The sequence below is a fragment of the Phodopus roborovskii genome, unplaced genomic scaffold (assembly GCF_943737965.1).
Source record: "Phodopus roborovskii unplaced genomic scaffold, PHOROB, whole genome shotgun sequence".
Taxonomy (NCBI): domain Eukaryota; kingdom Metazoa; phylum Chordata; class Mammalia; order Rodentia; family Cricetidae; genus Phodopus; species Phodopus roborovskii.
In genome coordinates, this window is record NW_026126459.1 from 2199585 (window position 1) to 2219782 (window position 20198).

Genomic DNA, 20198 nt, shown 5'->3' on the forward strand with positions numbered 1-20198 from the left:
GTTCAACACTCAAGCTGACACCTATATCCTCACTCTAGACCCTCTTATTTCCAGGGGTCCCCCTCACAGTCACTTCCCCCTCCCCAGATCCTCAGAATCATCACTGCCCACACATGCAACATCCTGATCTCAGGCTCAAATCACAGGCTCCTTCTCACCTGTCCTTCTCATCTCCAATCCCTTTAGTCTACCCAAACCCATCTGCCTCAGCAGCACATCAATGTTTGGTCCTGGGTAATGGCACTAGGCTACATTCATGGACTTTCAAGTCTGTTAAGAACCCTGGGGCTAGCAAGATGGCGCAACAGGTAAGACCTAGGCTTGATGCCTAGAACCCACATAACAGTAGAAGGGAAGAATTGATTCCACAAAGTTATCCTAACCTACACAATGTACACATTGGTATGTGTGTCTACACACATCCATATACACTAATAGCAAATTTTAGAAAAAAACACATTTAAACCATTCAAGCCTGAGAGTTCCTCACAAGTCCTCACTACACAGGAGGTGCAGCTACTCATCTTGTTTCGTTTGAGGGTTTTGTTAGCACACAAAGGGTTAAGAGATAATTATGAAATTGGAAACAAAGAATATTTTAGAAGATCCTCCTCTCCCTCATCTTCCCAATTCTCCTGTCTCCCATGCCCTTAGGACCTCCCTGCCCCATCTCTTTCTTTCATGTCATAAAAGTAAGCAACACAGAGCCTGGAGAGGTGCTCCCTGGTTAAGAGCACTGGATCCTCTAGCAAAAGACCTAGATTCAATTCCCAGCACCCACATGGTGGCTCACAACTGTTTGCAACTCCAGCAAGGGAACCTTTCCCCTCTTCTGGCCTCCACAGACACCAGGCATACAAGTAGTACACAAACATACATGCAGGCAAAACACCATACACCTAAAAATAAATCCAATTTTAAAAATATATGGAAAGACTCACAAATCTGCATGCTAGTCAGATCATCTTCGCTGTACAGTTCCCATTTCAGTGTTACATGCTGCCCATATGTGCACTATTCTTAGATTTCTAAGACAGGGCCTCAACACAGTGTAGCCTTGTACTCAGTGACCCTCCTGCCTTTTCTCCCAAGTACAGGACTAGAAGTATCCACCACTGCTCTCAGATCAAGAGCAGCTATTTCTACAGTCTCCTGTCCAGAAAAAGCACTTGCCACCTACTATTCTCCCTCCCCATAACCTCACATTCATGAGACACTTATTAAAAAAATGAGAAGAAATCTAGGCCAGCCTGAACTACACGAGTCCCTCCCTCATTTCAAAAACCAAACAAACAGAAAAAGTCACTTGGCCCCTACTGAATCCAAGGCTAATAAACACTTTTTACTAGCTTTTGTCTCATGAGGTAATTGCAGAATAAGAAACCTGGCAAAAGTTTTAGCAAAATAGAGCCAAATCCTTCTTAAAATGTGCTCTCAACTATTTCTTGACCTAAAAGCTTTGACAAGCATCTTAAAAGCAGCTCTAATGAGCCATTTTTGGTAACATGTGAGCAAAATTATTTTTAGCTGGAAACACTGATTTCAATCTCTCTCATAACTTCGAGGCTCTGACCAGGTTCAGCTCATGTTTTTTTTTTTTTTTTTTTTTTTTTTTTCAGAATAGTTTGCTTCTGAGTGTATCCAAAGCATGGGACACTCAGATCCAAAGGAACAGTTTTCGCTAAAGGGACAGACAGTCACAACACTATACCCAGAGCACATGGAAGCCATCCCTTGCCTCGCTGCATCTACTCAGTGCAAGCACTCAGCTCTCCAAAGCTTCTCAAAGTTTCTCAGGATTGAGCTGGCTGCAGCATCCCAGCTACAAAACGCAAAGCCTATACCTGCATGAGACCAAGAGCTTTGTATGCATTAAATAAAAAGAACAAAGTCCAAGCTGTTTCCACAGAGCAAACTGTGATTCCAAACTGAGGGAAAGTTTCTTTTATGATGATGACAGATGAGAAAAAGGAGGCAACATAAAAACACCTGCCACCAACTGCAGATGCAGTGCAAAAGGTGGAAGCCAAGGCCTTGGAAGTGCTACTGAGCTTCATCACCAGGCCCAGTTTTCTATTAATCAGCAAACACAACAGTGTCACTATCCCAGCCCCACTACAGAACATACTCCTTGAGGGATAAGGATAAGGCAACCACACATAGTTGACTTTGTGAACACTGGCACAGGATGTTCTGGTGATGGCTGTCTTGAGGATGCCAACGACACTGTGGAAAATCCCCACCCTCAGCCCTAACCTCAGTCTTGCAAGCCCTGTCCAAAAGCATGGCATTACTTCTACCTAGAATAGACTGCTCCTTTCTCTCCCTCTCAATGTTCAGCAATATGTTCTTGAGAACTCTCCACCCCACTCCTGTGTACTCTCCTGTCAGGTCACAGATGCTCCTCCGTTTACTATCAGCTCAGCTTTGGGAATAAAAGGCTGCCCCCAAGTCCATTTGCCCATAAAATGCCAAAAAAAAAAAAAAAAAACAACAACAAAAAGGTAGATGCCTGCAGAGATTTATGCATTGTTTCTGAGTCACCTGGTTTCTTCTCAATGCACTGCCTGATCTACACTTAGCCTTTTACAACTGTACTGTTAAATGACTCACTTGTATGCACATTCAATTTGTTTTTGTTTTTGTTTTTTTTTTTTTAAAGAGGGCAACAGACAAAGGCTTGTTTTATTTTAATGACTGATCCACCTGAGGCCACAGGCAGCCCACTATGTACAGACACTAGGGAAGCTTTACTTCTTGGTCTCTTCCTTCTTGGACAGAGTCTTGGATGGCCTCCTCCTCCTTGGCCTGGAGACGGTCCACCCTGTGCTTTCGTGCTTCCTTGGTCTTAGACCTGCGAGCCTCAGCCTGGTCAGCCAGGAGCTTCTTACAAGCCTTGTTTGCCTTCGGCTTGTTGATGTGCTCCATGAGAATCTGCTTGTTTTTGAAGACATTCCCTTTGACCTTCAGAAACAGGCTGTGGTACATATGGTGGTCAATCTTCTTGGATTCACGGTATCTCCTGAGAAGTCGACGCAGAATCCACATCCTTCTCATCCAGGTTGCCTTCTCAGGCATTCTCACATTGGCAGTACCCTTCAGCTTCCCTATGCCCATATGCCTGACATTCCGTAGAGCCAAAGTGTTTTTCCTGCATCAGGCCCAGGAATGCACAGTCATGGGCTTCCGGATAAACAGCCCATCTTTGATCAGCTTCCATATCTGCTGATGGGAGTTGGCATTGGCGATTTCATTGGTCTCATTGGGTCCAACCAGACCTTCTTTTTACCACATCAGAGGATGTTAGAGGCAAGCCTCTTCTGTAGCCTAAGCATACAGACGGCTGTGAACACAGCAGCAAAAGGAAAGCTCACATTCAATTTTCTAACATTATTTTCCATTTTTAATTCTTCTCTGTATTTACCCATCACTTCACATAAACACTTCCAGTCAACAATAAATGATATAGCTAACAATAAATATATGCAGAACTATGCATAATAGCATACATAACATAAATATACTTAGCAATGGAAATATCCCATGTGCTCACAAAACTTTTATAACACAAAATTAAGTTGATTGTATAGCACTACAAGTGCCACTTCTTGATTGTCATGGCAGAACCAGCAAACCTCGACTCATTTCTCTAACATATATAAGTTAATAGATTTAAAGTTCTGCAACTATTCCTATATATAATTTTAATAAATTTTCTTTTTTGCAGTGCAGGGATGAATCTCATGCTCCATGCTCAAACACTGAGTGGCACACCTAGCCAATGCATGCATATCAGTCCTCTTTATATACTGTTTAACTTCCATAAATTCAGTTATTCAAACAATCTAAAAATATTAAGTAGAAAAGTCCAGAAATAAGTCATAAGTCTTCAATTGTATACTATTTTGAGAAAAGAGAATAAAGCTACTTGGTCCTTGAACTAGAGTTACAGATGATGTGAGCTGCCATATGGGTACTGGAAACTGAGCCTAGATCCTCTGCAAGAGCAGAAGAAACACTCTTAACAACTGAGCCAGCACTCCAAATAGGTCTTTCTGAAAATTATGTGACCTTTCCCCTTCACAAACAATGTAGACCTGGCTGGCCTTGAACACACCTCAAAGATCCTATTGCCTCTGCCATCCAGTGATGGAAATAAAATGCAGTACCATAAGGGGTTAAAAGATATATTCATATTGCAAAGAACAAGAAAGTTCTTAAAACATTAGCAAATTTTTTTCTTTTGAAGAGGAAAGAAAAAAAGCATTGAAATGTTTTTATTTAAAATGGTTTTTCTTTCTCTTTGTTTTCTTTTTTCTTGGTTTTTCAAGATAGAGTTTTTCTCTGTAGCCTTGGCTATCCTGGAACTCTCTCTGTAGACCAGGGTAGCCCAGATTCACATATCTTTATGTAGATGTTTTCATTTTTAGTTGGCTGTAAAACGTATATAAAAACTGTTTTAAGACAACATTTTTTTAGCTTATTTATTTAACTGCATATTAAAAGTGTTTTACCTACATGCAGTCTATATGCACCATGTGCATGCCTGGTGCCTGCAGTGTCTGTCTCAGAACACAGAGACAGAGCCCCTGAAACTAGAGTTAGAGATAGTTGTGACCACCTGTAGGTTCTGGGAATAGAACCCAGGTTCTTTGTAACAGCAGCTAGTACTCAACCACTGAAACATCTCTCCTAAAACAAATGCCTTTGTGACTTATTACCAGTAATGTTTTCATTATGTACATTATTTTATACACATAAAACCCAGAATTGTATAAAAAGTTTAGGGTAACCAGAATTAGAGAATAAGCTATTATTACCAAAAATACCACACACCTTGGTCTAAACACAGAGAAAGCAGGCTGAACAGAGCTGGAAACTTCCTTCTTGATGCCTAGCATTCAAACCACCAGAAGTGCTAAGTGGGACTTAGCCTCTGGGGAGAAAAGGCATCCTTGTATGAGTCAAAAGGCCAACCTAATCAGCCAAAATACTTGCTTGACTATGGTGGGGGCATAGTCTGTGTTCTGACTAGATTTGAGTTCTACTCCACATGGAGGAAGAAAAGGAACATGGTCATGCCTGATACAGTAAGCTCAGCTAACAAGCCATATCTGGGAAGGTGGCAGGACCAAATGAGGAACTTACTGTAGATGTTTAACTAAACTGACTTAGCAGCAAACTGCTTCTAAGTATCTGTTGTTATACCAACAAGCAAAGGCTGGCCCCAGCCTTAATCAGAGAAGCTTCTCCTTCTGAATGGTGGTGAGTGCAGACTTGTGGCTGTACAAGATGCACATGAACAACACTAAAAAGACATTTACACCATCCCCTCCTTCTAAGGCTCAGGGAACAACTGTGGAAAAGAAGGTGGGAAGTATATATGAGCCAGAAGACAGGGGAAGGGCTGCAAAGTGCCATTCTCTAGACTTGATAGAATCACTGCGATCATTCACTCGCAAAAATTATAGTTATCAAAGTCTGGCCCCATCAACAATTAGAGAAGGAAAGGGGAAGAGGTTACTGGCCTAACCCTTTACCTCTGAACTACTGACTATTGACAGATTCTGGGAGAGGGCAAAACATTGTCTTCAGCTGTGTACCTTCTGCTGAGTCCACGGTAACTCCAAACCCATGCTCACACTTACAACTCGGCAGGTAGTGCCCAGAGGCCAGAATACGTCATCAGTGAAGTTACAAACAGTTGTGAGCTACCATGTGGGAGCTAGGGATTGAAACATAGTCCTCTAGAAGAACAGCCAGTGTGCTCTTAACTACTGAGCCATATATTTAAATTCTATAATTCTAGAACAAAAAGGGGTTATTTGTAGAAAACTGTTAAGTCCTGCCTTAAAGTACCCAAGTCTGTCTGAAACACCAAGAAGGCTGAACGGCATTCAGCAGCTCCTTCCACAGGGTAGTCTGAGCCCGAGCCTGCTCTGAAAGCATCACAGGATCCAAAGCTTAGCACACATCAACATTCTATAGAGCTTTGAAAACACTGACCCCAAACCCCCCATCCTCACCCCATGTACTTAGTCACATTAACACTGTACTCTATTGCTTCTGGGTAGTCTGTCATTGGACACCTGTCAGCTGTGCTTGCCATGGTCTCCTGTATCCTTGCTCCATGCGCCACTGCCCCCAGCAACAAATAGCACATAGCCCTTGCTGTAGCACTACAATAAATCCTTAACTCATTTAACCTGTGAGTCAGGAATTACCATCTCCAATTTACAAATGAAGAACTAAAATCAAAAAGAACTTGCCCATAAAACTCTCAGATATGTAACTGGAGACAAAATTTGGTTCTAGGCAAGCTCATACCAGCATGAGTCCCCTAGACTCAGGATTTTATTATAACGTATTAACTGTTCAGATTCACAAATACAGTGTCACCAAAGCATTACCTCTGTCAGTAGTCTATGCACACATCACTGCCCTACTGAAAATTCAAGATACTGTGCCCTGCATGTCATAATTCAGGTAAATTCTAGTTTTAGGCTAAGAGGTCACGTTTTTAAAAATTATAACCTATCCCTTAGGTCTGCGCCTTACAGTTCCTACATTGTTAGCCTACTCTTGTATACAATCATTTCCTAAGCCACAATCTCTGGAAGGTAAGATAGACATATCAAATGTGTGCTGTTCCCCTAGAGATATTTATTGGCTAGGCCTTTCAGGCTAACGGGGGACATTCTACAAAGCCCGCAGAAGCCACATCACCTTTCCCAATGGCGATGACATTGGCAGCTTTATCCCCCACCTCCACAGCCACCAACCTAGATCGATGGCTCTTAACAAGATCACACAGTAACCTGAGCCTCCTGCCAACCCATCTCTAGATTGCTACAGCAGGCGCTTTCAGCTATCAAGTTGCACAAATGCCTGGAAACCTTATACTGGGTGTGAAGGAAAGAGCAATAAGCGAAACAACAGAGCATCTGGTGCCCTGCCTGCTTCCATTCACTGTTGAGGGAAAAGTCTCAGGCACTAAGACAGAGCAAACGTGATTCATCCACTGAGGAGCCTTGGAGATCACAATGACTGTGTGATGAGCCTGGACTGAGGAGAGGTTGACATCCATCTAGAGAGGAAGGCACACCACTGGCCTCACTCCCAATTTCCAGGCTACTGGGGTGCTGGTCCTCTATACATTCTTCCTCACAGGAACAAAGTCCACTACAGAAGCCAACTCTAAAAACAGCTCAAGTCAGGCGCAGTAGTGTTTGCCTTTAATCCCAGCATTCAGAGGCAGAAGCAGGTGAATTTGTGAGTTAAGTCCATCCTGGTCTAAATAGTGAGCTCAAGGACTACACAGAGGAATCCCTGTATCAAAACAAATTATAACAGTTCTTTTCCCATCTTTAAATGCATTAGTTTGTAAAAGTAACTGAGCTAGAGTGAAGCCTAAATTCAAAAGCTAATCCCCTACCATCCAGGAAACAAAAAATATTTCCTGTGTGTTGAACTGTATCTTCTTACTTCCCATCAGGCCTCAGTTACACAGAGCTCATATTCTAGAAAAGAATATCAACCTGGACTTCCCACTAACATAGGGATTACATGTGGCAAATGGCAATTATGGCTGCTGAGATGGGAACACCTACTACCAATTAAACCCTCCTTTCTCACAACTCAACACCAAATTTTGTTCAGTGCATGGCAGTGATAGTCAATCAAAATAAACCTGGGCACCTGGGAGATGTCTGATCTACAAGAGATGTCACAAGAAATAAAATCACTGCAGTCAGATTATATGTGCAGTGATTCAAGGCAGATCCTGAAGACCATGAAGAACTAGCTCAATGACAAATGGGTTATCTGACCCACAGCTTGCCCCACTAGTACAGAGAACCTGAAGCAGCTGGCTTAGAAGGCAGAAAGCTGATAGTACTTGTCTTTTACTCCAGTAACTCTGTGGCTATCACCAGTCAAAGTCTCTGGCCTTGTGCTTCTGGTTCCATGAAAAATATGGCAACATACCAAATGAGGTCCAGGACTAATCACTCATTCACACTAGACACACAGATGTGGCTATCTCAGAAGAGCAAAACAAAACAATCTTCATTCTAGAAAGTTAGAAAGAGGGGTGGTAAATGGATAAGAGTACACCCAAAGAGAGAAAAGCAGAAATCAGAATGGTATGAGTACTAGTCCTGTGTTACAGTTGTCAGAGGCAGGGATATGTATATGGATGGTCTATGTTGGGGAGAAACTACAACCACCACCACACCAGATACCCCAGGACAAAATGGGAAGCTGGCAGAAGGCAGACTTTCTAGTCCTTAATCTCTGCATATTCTGAATATTAAATATTGTGAATATCAATAGGTTTTAAAATAAATGTAAAGCCAGGTGTGGCAGCACTCACCTTTAGTTTCATTATTCATTGGGCAGAAGCAAGCAGATCTCTGGGTTTGAGGCCAGCCTGGTCAACATAGTGAATTTCAGGCTAGCCAGGGCTACACAATGAGGCCTTGTCCCAAAATTAAATTTATTAAGTACATCAATGAGACCTGTCCCAAAAATAAATTATTAAGTACATCAACTATTACCCTTAGCTAAAGCCACGGGCTGGGAAAAGCTACCTTCCAAACCTTCAGTCTTGATTTTATTTTGTCTTCCATGATCAAACAACTGATTGATATGCTGTTAATTCATCACTCAATCAACAATAAAATTAGGAATGAGATAATTCTGAGACAAAACAACAACAAAAACCAAAACCATCATCCATACAACAACCAAAGATCTCACGTTGCTTCCCACAAATCTAAACCACTGAAGCCAAGATAAACACACAAAGCCCTGATATTCTGTTTGGCTCTTGGACATACACTGGCTATATCCAAATAACTTAAGAAAGAAACTGGGTTTCAGTGCTGCCTTCAAGTTCTACAGAAAGTGACATCATTGGAGATGTTTCTAAGACAGGCTTGGTGAACACACCCTTAATCCCAGCACTTGGAAACCTGAAGCAGAAGGGAGAGATGCTTTTAGTATTAAGTATGTGGCATTCAAGAACAACAAAGTACCTATGTGCTCTGTTTACATCTGTCATACCAGTAATTCCTATGGAAGAACAAAACTTAAAAGACCTTGATAAAGAGCCTCTAGATCCAGGAGGAGTCTCAGCTTGCCTCTCCCTAGTCCTACCTTTTAGAACTGCTGTAGGGATTGACTGAGGCCTGTGGAGAAGCCCTTTACAAATACACCATGAGTTTCACGACCACAACATGCAACTTTAGGCAGCATGCTTCAGATCCAGAGATGTGAGCATGGAGAGATGTGTGTAGATACACAGTTTGATCTGTTTCCAATAAACATTTAGTAAGTTATGACTACTCCCTGACACTGGAAACTGTACACACATAGAACAGAGCAGAAGCTCAGTCACCCAGCTGAGGACTGTGTGAGGTCATTCTAGTTTTTATAATTGGGGACTGAGAAAAGCATCTGTGAGCACCACACACCTGAAACCATTAACAGACGCTCTCGCTGTCACATTAAAAGCATTTACACTTAGTAAAGCAAATGAAAAATGTAGGGTTCCAAGAACAAGTAGTGGCTACAGTGTGATCACATCTGGGGCAAATGGGACTCACCATGAGAGGGAGGCATTTCATTAAATGTAATGTTTATAAAAGCAGAGTCAGGAATTAAGTTAGAAATAGAAAACCTGTGCACATATCAGATTTGGTTAAGCCAGTTTGGAAATTCTGTATTAAGACTTCACATTCAGTGCTAGGAGGTGGTGGTGCCCATCTTTAACCCCAGCACTCTGGAGGCAGAGACAGAAGGATCTCTGTGAGTTCCAGGCCAGCCTGTTCTACAGGCTGTGTCTACAGAATGTTTCAGGAGAGCCAGGGCAACACAGAGAAACCCTGTCTTCAAAAAACAGGAAGAGAAAAAGAAATACTTTATAAAAGTCACAACATCTGCTTGGAAATGTACCTTCTACCTTTTCAATTCTAATTACCAAAGTGATTTTACTTTTTTCTCCCAAAAATATTATGTTTCTCAAAGATCAACAGAATACAGTTTTGGATATCCCAAATTAAACAATATGCTTTGCTTAAAACAATGTCAGACCAGCTGGGCTGTGATGGTGCCCACCTTTAATCCCAACACTGGAGGCAGAGACAGGTGGATCTCTGTGAGTTCAAGGCCAGCCTGATCTACAAATCTACAAAGCAACACAGAGAGACCCTGTCTCGAAAAACCAAAACTAAAAAAAAAAAAAAAAAAAAAAAAAAAAAGTTAGACTAGATAAACTGTTTAGGATTGGTCAAGCTCTGGAAAGATATTGTTAAATCAAGTTAAGTGTTTACTTACTGTCTAAAACACTAAAGCTAAAATCCAAAAATTAAAGTAAATGAGCCCATTGAGAATATCAAAGGAATTCTTAAAATAGCCTTTCCATCACTAAAATTCAAGGCCTAGCATGACATAAGTAAACAGGACACAAACACACAGACAGACACAGGATCATTTATCATCACAGCATTTTTAGCCAGTTGACAAAAGTCATTGTGGTTCCTGATAAGTATCTTTCTGAGTGACTACTGTCACATATAATAACAGATATAATAACAGGAGTCTGAAGGCAGGTTGTGCCAAGGAAACCAACTGATCTCTGACACTGTAAAACAACCAGCTAAAACCAAAATGTTACAGCAAAAAGACTTAGTATCACAGGAAGCAGCTACAGACCTATGCACAGGAGGGAACCAAAAGATGTCTACAATGAGCAATTAGTAACATGGGCCAGAGATGGTTAAAATGTTAATATCCAGGGCTCTGTCAGTATAGTGCTTATCCAACAAGCATAAAGCCCTGGGGTCAATACCCAGCATTGCCTAAACTGAGCATGGTGGTGCATGCTTATAATCACAACCCTCAGAAGGTGGAGCAGGAAAGGACAGCCTAGGACACAAGAGACATTGATCCTCCTCTAACCCCCAAAAAGGACTGTCTAAAGTCAGATGCAAACCTGAACAAGACCAGGACTATCTACCTCAGTCTTCGCTGATATTAAATTAGGAAGAATGAATGAATCAGCCTATGGCTTCAAGTTCCAATGCACCATATAAAACATGCAGTAAAGCCTGTTGAGTACAGCAAACACAGGATATATGAAACCCTGCCTAGCACGCCACGCCACTCCCTCCTGGAGAGATGTACAGTACAAAACTGGTGTGGCACTTTCAAAAGTACCAGCTCTGCCAAAGCTCCCAGTGTAAGAGGCAATCACTGTGGAGATTTCTTTAAGTTCCAACAAAGTCACCAAGCCCACTCGGCCCACTACTGACAGTGAGTGTTCCTGTTAGTTTCTGTAAGGTGCAAGCCGATGGGTTCAGCAGTGTGATGCTGAGAACTACCACAAAACTTCCAATTTTGCCAAAAACTGTGCTTTCAAATCACACAATCCTACCATCCCATCCCACAGAAATCAAGTTGCAGACGGTAAGGGCTGCCGAAGCTACACATCCAGCCTGATTAGGGGTAAGAGACCTCATCTGCAGATGCTTTTACATGGGGTGGAAACCTGAAGGAGGCAAGAAGCTGATCAAAGATATACAACCTCTGCCTTCCACCAAGATTATTTCTAACCCTTTCAATAATTTCTGTGGAGCATGCTGAACTGCAGAAAGAAAACAGTTAAAAACAAAGATAAGAGAAAACAAACTCAAGGTTGCAGGCAATAGTGCAAAAGTCCAGGAGAAGATAGTAATCTCTTCAACTAGCTTCATACCTTGAGGCAGCTGCTTTTCTACTGGCCCCACAGAGACAAATGAAGCAAGCCCATCACAAATCCCACTAGCTTCCTGGAAAGCTGAATCAAAGTTGCAAGAAACTGATCCCTAAATGAGATCCATATAGGTCTGCTCTGAACAACATTCTGTCAGCAATTAACGTCCCCTCCTCCAAACAGCTGCCAATATGCAGGGGGTAGGGGGAAGCTCTCAAAACAGTTGGAAGAACTTCCCATGAGCCTCTCTGTTCCTTAAGTATTCCAACTTAATGTAGCTGGAGGCTACACTGGGACCTCATAGCCCTGTCTGTAGTTCCTCTAGCTCTCCTAGTACCAGTTCTATCCCTGTTCTGCCCACCTACACTCACTTTCACCTCCAAAACACGAAGAGTCAGTCCCACAGCCATCAACCCATCTCTCAAAATCATTCATGCTTTGCTTGTGGTACTTCCAATTAGGATCAGAAGAAGAAGAAAAAAAATCAATGCAGCCAGAAAGAAAAATAAACAGAATGTCTCCTTTAAATGCCATACATGCCTGAGCCAGGCATGGTAGCACACACCTTTAGTCCTAGTACTTGGCAGGCAGATCTCTGAGTTAGAGGTCAGCCTGGTCCACACAGTGAGTTCCGGGACAGCCAGAGCTGTAGAGACCCTGTTTCAAAAACAACCAAACAAAAAATCATATACCTGGAAAAAAAACCTGATACCCAAAGCAAAAGTACTTTCCCTCAACAAAGAAAAGACCAAGGAACCAGTCTCTACGTGGCAGACCTCACATAGAAGTATGTTATTGGGGACTAAGGTCCTTTAAAAAAGAAAGAAGTATGTACGGTTTAACACACCCATCTCAAAAATTCAGTTTCTTCCCTTGGAAAAGTAGTCTTTTAATGTCATTAGTCAAGTTCTATCTTTGATAATTCAAGAATATTACACACTTTGTGATGATGTTTATCATGAGTACTCATGAAATCATGACATTTCTAGATGTCACACAGTGCAAGACAAGTCAGAAGGGATGTTGTAGCTGTTCTCCCTCCTCTTAGAACCTGTTGCATCCACTCAATATAAAAAGCCAGGTAACATGCAGCCCTCAGGAAGCCCCTACTACACTAACTGGGGAAGGCTGGAAGCTGGAAAGCAGGCCAGGGTTATAAAGGAACCAGAACAAGTAGCTCCAAGTAAAACCAGAGGGGAAAACAAGGAGCATAAAGAAAATGTTTATAAAGTTCTACAAATCTACCAAATGTGTCAAACTTCCTCATTTTCAAACATACCCAACATGAGTGATCTAAAAAACCACAACACATGTTGTGTAAAATGTCTTCCTAGACCCCTTACAGTATCTGATGAAACTCCCTGGCTGATCAGGAAAGGTTAAGGTTCACAATGATCAGGTAAATTTAGTGGCAACTCTCAGCTGCAGCCCTCCACATTCTCTGGGCAGCATGGTAAAGGGCAAGTCAACAGGCTGCTTCAGGGAACCTGACATGTTAGTTCCTGCCTTTTTCACTGGTGTGGCTCCTTTTTTCCTTAGCACGCTATTACAAAGGAGCTTTTTGGCATATACACATGCAGTCAATTAATATCTGAGCACAGGAAACCAAATATCAGGTTGCCATGCCCACCTGACACATCTGGCTGTTCAATTCCATCCCAGCTTCTGTTCTCAGAAAGCCTTTTCTCACCTTTAACCCTAATACCAATAGAGAGATCCAGTAACACACACAGAGCATGCAACACCCAGCCTTCACAGGAACTACAAGGGCCAGACCCTCAGGGAAAATCTGGGGAAACTATTAAAGCCATCTGTGAGCCACAACTGAGAAACAGAAGAAAAATCTTCACTTCTACAAGAACAGGGTTCCTTGGGGCAGGTATAGTATTCAATCCTATGTCCCCCTACGGATTTCACAGTCTAGGCAGGAAAGGAGGGGTAGACATCAGATCAAATGTTAATCTAGAAAGGGGAGGAGGAGACTGTTCAGTGGGTAAAGTGCTTGCCACACAAGTGTGAGGACTGAAGTTCAGATCTCTAGAACCCACATTAAATGCCAATGGGTATGGTGGCCAGCCTATAATCTGAGCTAGAGGGAGGCAAAGATGGGAAACCAGCCCCCAGAAAGCTCATTAACTAGACTAGCAGGAAGGCAAGCTCAGGGTTCAGCAAAAGACCTTCCTATGGGCTGGTTAAAAGCACTGACTGTTCCTCCAGGGGACCAGGGATTCAACTCCCAGCACCCACATGGCAGCTAGCAACTACCTAACTCCAGTTCCAGGGGATCTGACACCCTCACCCCAATGTACATAAAGTTAAATGGTTTTTTTATTATTATTAAAAATATTATTAAAAAAGAAAGAACAACCTATATAAGATGGACAGTAATTGTGGAAGATAACAGACATCAATTTCAGGCTTCCAAACCCATATATGCTCCAGTGAGCATACACACACATGCAAACACACATATACATGTGCATATAAAGCACACACATATGCATATCAAAACAAAACAAAAAAACCAACAGAACTATAGACACTGGTAGGTGAGAGTAGTCAGAAAACATCTGGGAATAATCAACACTCAGGCCTTACAAATAAGAGGTAAGGAGGCCAAGGCAATGGGATAGAGAAGAGGCAGGAGTTTCCTGAAAAGGAACAGAAACAAAGTGCAGGCCTGGCATCCTCACAAACTACAAGCCTCTCGATATGGACATGGAAGTAGAGTATAAAAAAAGAAGGGGCACGTAGACTAACAGGAGAATGGATGTGATCCTGGGGCAAGCACAGAGTTCAACATTTTTTTGAGCAGTTAACAGCAGATCTGCTTTTGGGGAATCACTCCTATCTGAAGCTGGTTTGAAGACACTGAGAAAAGAGATACCCCTGTTCAATTCCACAAATCCAAGACATAACAAAACAAACAAGCTGGGCCATGGTGGTGCACACCTTTAACCCCAGCACTCAGGAGGCAGAGGCAGAGGCAGATCTCTGTGAGTTTGAGGCCATCTTGAGGCCATCTACAGAATCAATTCCAGGACAGCCAAGGTTATACAGAGAAACCCTGTTTCAAAAAAAAAAAAAACAAAAAACAAAAAACACCAGGCAGCAATCAATCTACTTAATGCAACATAGTTATTCAACAAACTTAAATGATTTGAAACATGTTTTCACTGATCCAATAGCCCAGGTCCTCTGGAAGAACAATAACCAATTTGTCACCCACCTCCCAAGAAGGCTCCCCTGGATTCTACAGACTAGCTACACTTTCCTCAGCCCCAGCTAGAACCAAGGTATTTCAGTAGCCTTTGAATCTTACACAAAATGAAGCCCTCCAAAACACAGAACAACATTAATGTCAGGTTCATTCTCTTCCTCCCCCTGGATATAGAGCAAATGAGGTTCCCCAGTTTAACACACCACTCATCTCCCAACTCTGGCACTTAATTAATCGGAAGCACATTAACCACTCCATACTGATCAAGCAGTAAGCAGAAACTGACTGAGTGCCGTACAGCAGGATATAAGGAGAGCTGGGAATCAACATTTAGCACTGATATGCACTTTAAATAATCTCTGTTATTCATTAGAGTAGCCCATAAGCATTCATTCTTCCAGGTAACAGATGTGCATGCAAGAACTCAGGACCTTGCCAAGAGTTGGTAAGTGGAGAAGCTAGGACTCAAATCCAAACAGAGAGTCTAGTGGTGTTTACTACACTACCTGTAAAATATATAGATAACAAGTGTTTATACAACCAGCTTGGTAATAACAGGCTCTCCCCCTATAAAGGAAGAGATAACCCTCTAAAGTCTCAAATAAGGGATCACCCAGAAAGGTCAGACACAACTAGATGATAACAAATGGTTATCCAAATGCTGCTAAAAAGGAGACTCTTGAACATTAATAACCAAAAATAAAATAAACAAATTTTTTTTAAAAATTAAGTTTAGGCTCAAATAATCAAATCAACTCCAGAGACGCATTCCCTCCATACACTCTTCCCACAGGGTCCCTAAGATAACGTCTGGGGAGTGGATAAGAAATGCCCTGCTGCTCCCTCTCTCTCTCTCTTAGTTGATTTCCCAAACCATTTTGCCAACCCAAATTACAGAAATATGTCCAGGATTCACATGGCAGTTCTGATCCGCTTTGTCCCAATCCTGGCTCAAGCAGCTTTGCACTACCCTAACTAGATTAGCATCGGCCAATGGGCTTATTCAAGCTGATCTGTGATGGATTAGATAATGAAACCTAAGCCATGGAAGCTGCCTGCTCCTACTGGGGCAGCAGGGGAAGAGTAAGAAACTCAATACTGCTAGGGGCCACTTAAACACAGCATGTGCCATGCCTCGCTCCATCTGTCTGTCTGCTCGTGCTCCAGAGGCTGCCATTTCCTTTCCACCACCTCTACAGTCCTTTCCCTCCTGTCTCTACTTGAAGTTTAAGTGTACCCCAGAATAAAGGTGCTTATGATGTTGTGTTTACAACACATAACAAAAATTCAAACAAATCCACTCACTAAACAATTGTTTCTGCAATTAAAGCCCAACAGCCACTAAAGGCCTGGAGACATCCGACTAGCACCTCACCAGCACCATTACCATACATGTTTACATTAAGGAGTCTCCATTGCTTTCCCCTCAACCTGTAATCTTGAGGCCTGTCTGCTCTGGTCTGCTTTACAACAATATGAAAGTTCACTTTCTAAGTTCAACTGCCAGTGTGATAGAGAAAAGAATGACAAGGCGGCTAGAAGAACGGAGGGAGTTAAGACACAATCCCCTCAGGCTGAGTTACCTACAAGAATAATTACATTTATAACTCAAATACACCCCCAGGGTTACATTTCTGGGCTTCCATGTCATACACGAAAGGAAAATTTTCCCAAAAAATGAGAAAAAGAATCAGTGACTTTTTTCCCCTTGACTATGCCTCAGTTTTCTCCATCTAAATGTGTCCTCCCAAAATTCAGTGGACGCCCTAGCTCCCAGAGTGACAGCATTTGGAGGAGTCTTAGGATTTGATGAGATCCAGAGGGTGGGGCTACTGAGAAAAGTGTCACTCACTTCTCTACCCTTGATGCACTCAGTGAGCAAAGGCCACCTTAACAGATAGCCAGACCCTCCCCAGGTCCCAAACCTCCTGGCACCATCTTGGACTTTCACAGCTGTGAGCTATAAATATAACCAACAGTGGGTAACATTTGGTTGTGGCAGCCTAACAAACTAAGGCAGAGAGAAATGAGGTTTAAGTCATTTAAGTGAGATACTACCCATGAAATTACCTGAAAGGACATTATTCAGTAGCTTTACAGAGAGCAGCAGAACCAAAAACCCAAATAAGGGTCCAATAAGATACCTACCCATAAGGAAATCAACCCAGAAATAAACAAAGGGAAGATAAATGACTTCATCCGACACCAAATTCACACACAGAATACCTAAGAGCCCTCCTCTGAGACCAGGAAGAGCCTCCCTCCTTAATACTAGAGTAACTAAAAAGTAAACTATACCTGACGGTCAAGATCTATAATTCTAACCACTCAGGAGACTGACTTAGAGGACAGCAGGCCTACCTAGGCCACAGTAAGTTCAAGGCCAGCCCAGGCAAAGTAGTAAGATACTATCTCAAACATATATAGTAAAAATAGGGCTGGGATTATAACTCAATGGTAGAATGCTTGCCTAGTATGATCAAGGGTTTGCTCTCCAATACTAGGAAAACACACACATCTAACAGACTATAGACATAGCTCAGAGGTAAGGTAATTAATTACCAAACACACGAGACCTTAGGTTCATTCCCCAGAGTATGAATTTATCTACACACATACATGTACACCACACTTGTTCACACTGCTGAACTCACTTAGCTATTCTAGATTGATAACTATGGTCAGAAGCAGTTACTAGGCCACAAAATCATCACATACCAATTTTTCACTGCCATAAAGACTTTTGCTGAAGGTTATAAGTAATAATTAAGATATATCTTACCTTATACTGCAGCCAAATTCCTAGAAAATTACATAAAAACACAATTTTTGATGACTAAGTTGTTTGCAATCTCTAGAAAGACTGACCCAAAGCATCCCTCTGTGTGTTTGGTAGAAACACCATGTCATATACATCAGCCTTGTTAAAGTGGGATATGTGCTAACGTCTACAAGTTACACACTTATCTCCAGGCTCCATTTTTCATAGCCTCATTTCTCAACCATGCTTCAATGTTTATACTGAATCCATTGCTTCCCTCCAATTCCACATTCCATGTTTCTTCTCTAATCTTCCCCTGCTGAGTGGACTGACTCTTCTCCACTCCTAAGATGGCTGAGTACTGTTTTAGAGAGCACTCTCTTCCTCTCTCCAGGTTCCTCCTGAGCCAAAGGCTTACAACACAAGCCCAGACTCTGGAGCCTCAGAACTCCATTTTGGAAGTAATGATGTTCAAAAGCTAAGGGGTCCACCCCAACAAGACTCAGCTTTAGAACCTAGTTTAGGGTTGTCATTCCATTTACTATGTAGAATTAACTCAGTCAACTACTGCATTCTGGAAAAAAAAAAAAAAAAAAAGTTAATCCTTTGCCCTCTAGGGCACTGAGTAATTTTGTGATAGTTCCTTTACTCAGGAATCTCATGATTAATTTAATCCGTATGTTATTTGTAAATGGTAAATTTCAGCTTCAATTTAACAGACATTGAACAGTTATTATAAACCCAGGCATTAAGAAGAATAAACAAAGGAAATACAGCTTCTGCCTTATAGAAGCTTACAGTCTAAGAAAGCAGGCACAATAAAGCCTCTAATAACAATAAAAGACAACATGTATGTACATATAAATATACCAGCAGGCAAAAGCAGAGTCTAATAGCACCAATTACCCTGTCGGCAAGTCTTCAAGGACCCGGCTATGACTTCAGAAAAACTCCAGCTGTCTTCAGATATGGGGGGAGGGGGGGAAAGCATATGCTATATGACAAATCCATATACTAAAAAGCCTGTATGAAGATAAGATAGATATTTATATAGAGCATCCAGGCCCATCTAAAGTGCTATTTCCTGAGAAGGCCCATGCCTGTTCATTCATTCTGTTCCAGCAACACTGGCCTCCTGTGCAGCACACTGAGCTGCTTCCCTCCCAATGCCTCAGCACTCTGGGTTCCTCTTCCCTCAAACCACTGAATGGCCTGAATCCTCTTCCCTAAAACCTCTGAATGACCCACATCTTCACTTCAAAAGCCACCTATAGCCACTTTTCACCATCTCTAAAGCTGTCTATCCCTTTCTCTACTTAATTTTCTCACAAGCTAACAAAAATTCCTGATTTGTCCCTTTCCATGGACTATTAGTTCAATAAAATTAGGATTTCTTTATATATCCTCCAGGATTAAAACAGTGCCTATAAACCACCATTCAGGAGGAAAAGGCAGGAAGATCTATGAATTCAAAATTAGTCTGGTGTATATAGCAAGCAACAAGACAGACAGGACTAGACTGAGAGACCCTGCCTCAAAAACAACACAACAAAAGAAAAAGTGCCTAAGAGTATCACAGCTGCTTGATAAACATTAGTTAAGTATTACACACCCACAGGCTTTTTTAGTTTAAGTTTTCATTCATTTGTCTCCCTATGCAGGTCACATGTACAGTTAGGAATGGGAACTTGGCTTATGTTTTTAAAGAAGGCAACCTAGAAATCATTTTATACAAACACTTTTCCAAATAAGAAAACGAGGTCCCAAAACATGAGTTTTCCCCAGGATAATAGAACTAGTTAAAAACAGAGCGAAGGCTAAGTCAATGATGATGTTGATACCTCTGTGACATGGTATAAGAGAACTACAATAATGAACTGGGCCTGGTGGTACATGCCTGTAATCTCAGAAATCTACCATGAAGGCAGAGGCAAAGTCAGGAGTCCAGAAGTTCAGGGTCATCCTCAGCTACCATGAGTTCAAGACCAACCTAGGCTACAAATATGCCCTGTCTCAAAAACAAAACCTATAATCATAAGAATGTACAATGGGAAAAGTAAAGAATATCCTTAAGTATACAGAGTAAAATGATTCTTTATGGTATAACTCTAAGTTATCCGATTGTACCCAAAGGACCTAATTCACTCCTCCCTCTGAACATCCCAAAGTCCCTATGCACTACTTCATTTCCAAGTATCATTATCCTTAGCCATTGTGAAAGTGGTCAGCAAATAATAGGCCCTAAGCAAAAGAATGGAAAAGCAAAGAGAACTATTAACTAAGACTAACAGAGAGAAGAAAAGAAAGTGACTACACAAGTGCAAAGATGTGTGCACACACCAAGTGAATACACCCACCAGCATCTCTACCCAGTGTTTCCTCTTTATCGTCCAGTGCTAACCCACCTCACTTTGTCTCCCCATTCTTCAATGCCTCTGAGACTGACCTCACAATCACTCTTG

The 20198-nt window shown here is 41.8% G+C and overlaps 1 protein-coding gene and 1 pseudogene across 21 annotated transcripts in view; both read right to left on the minus strand.

Annotated features, from left to right (window-relative positions):
- Positions 1–20198, minus strand: part of Rbfox2 (RNA binding fox-1 homolog 2) — a 246182-nt gene that overhangs the window by 224254 nt on the left and 1730 nt on the right. The window lies entirely within an intron of this gene.
- LOC127225731 (60S ribosomal protein L19-like) lies at positions 2668–3335 on the minus strand (annotated as a pseudogene).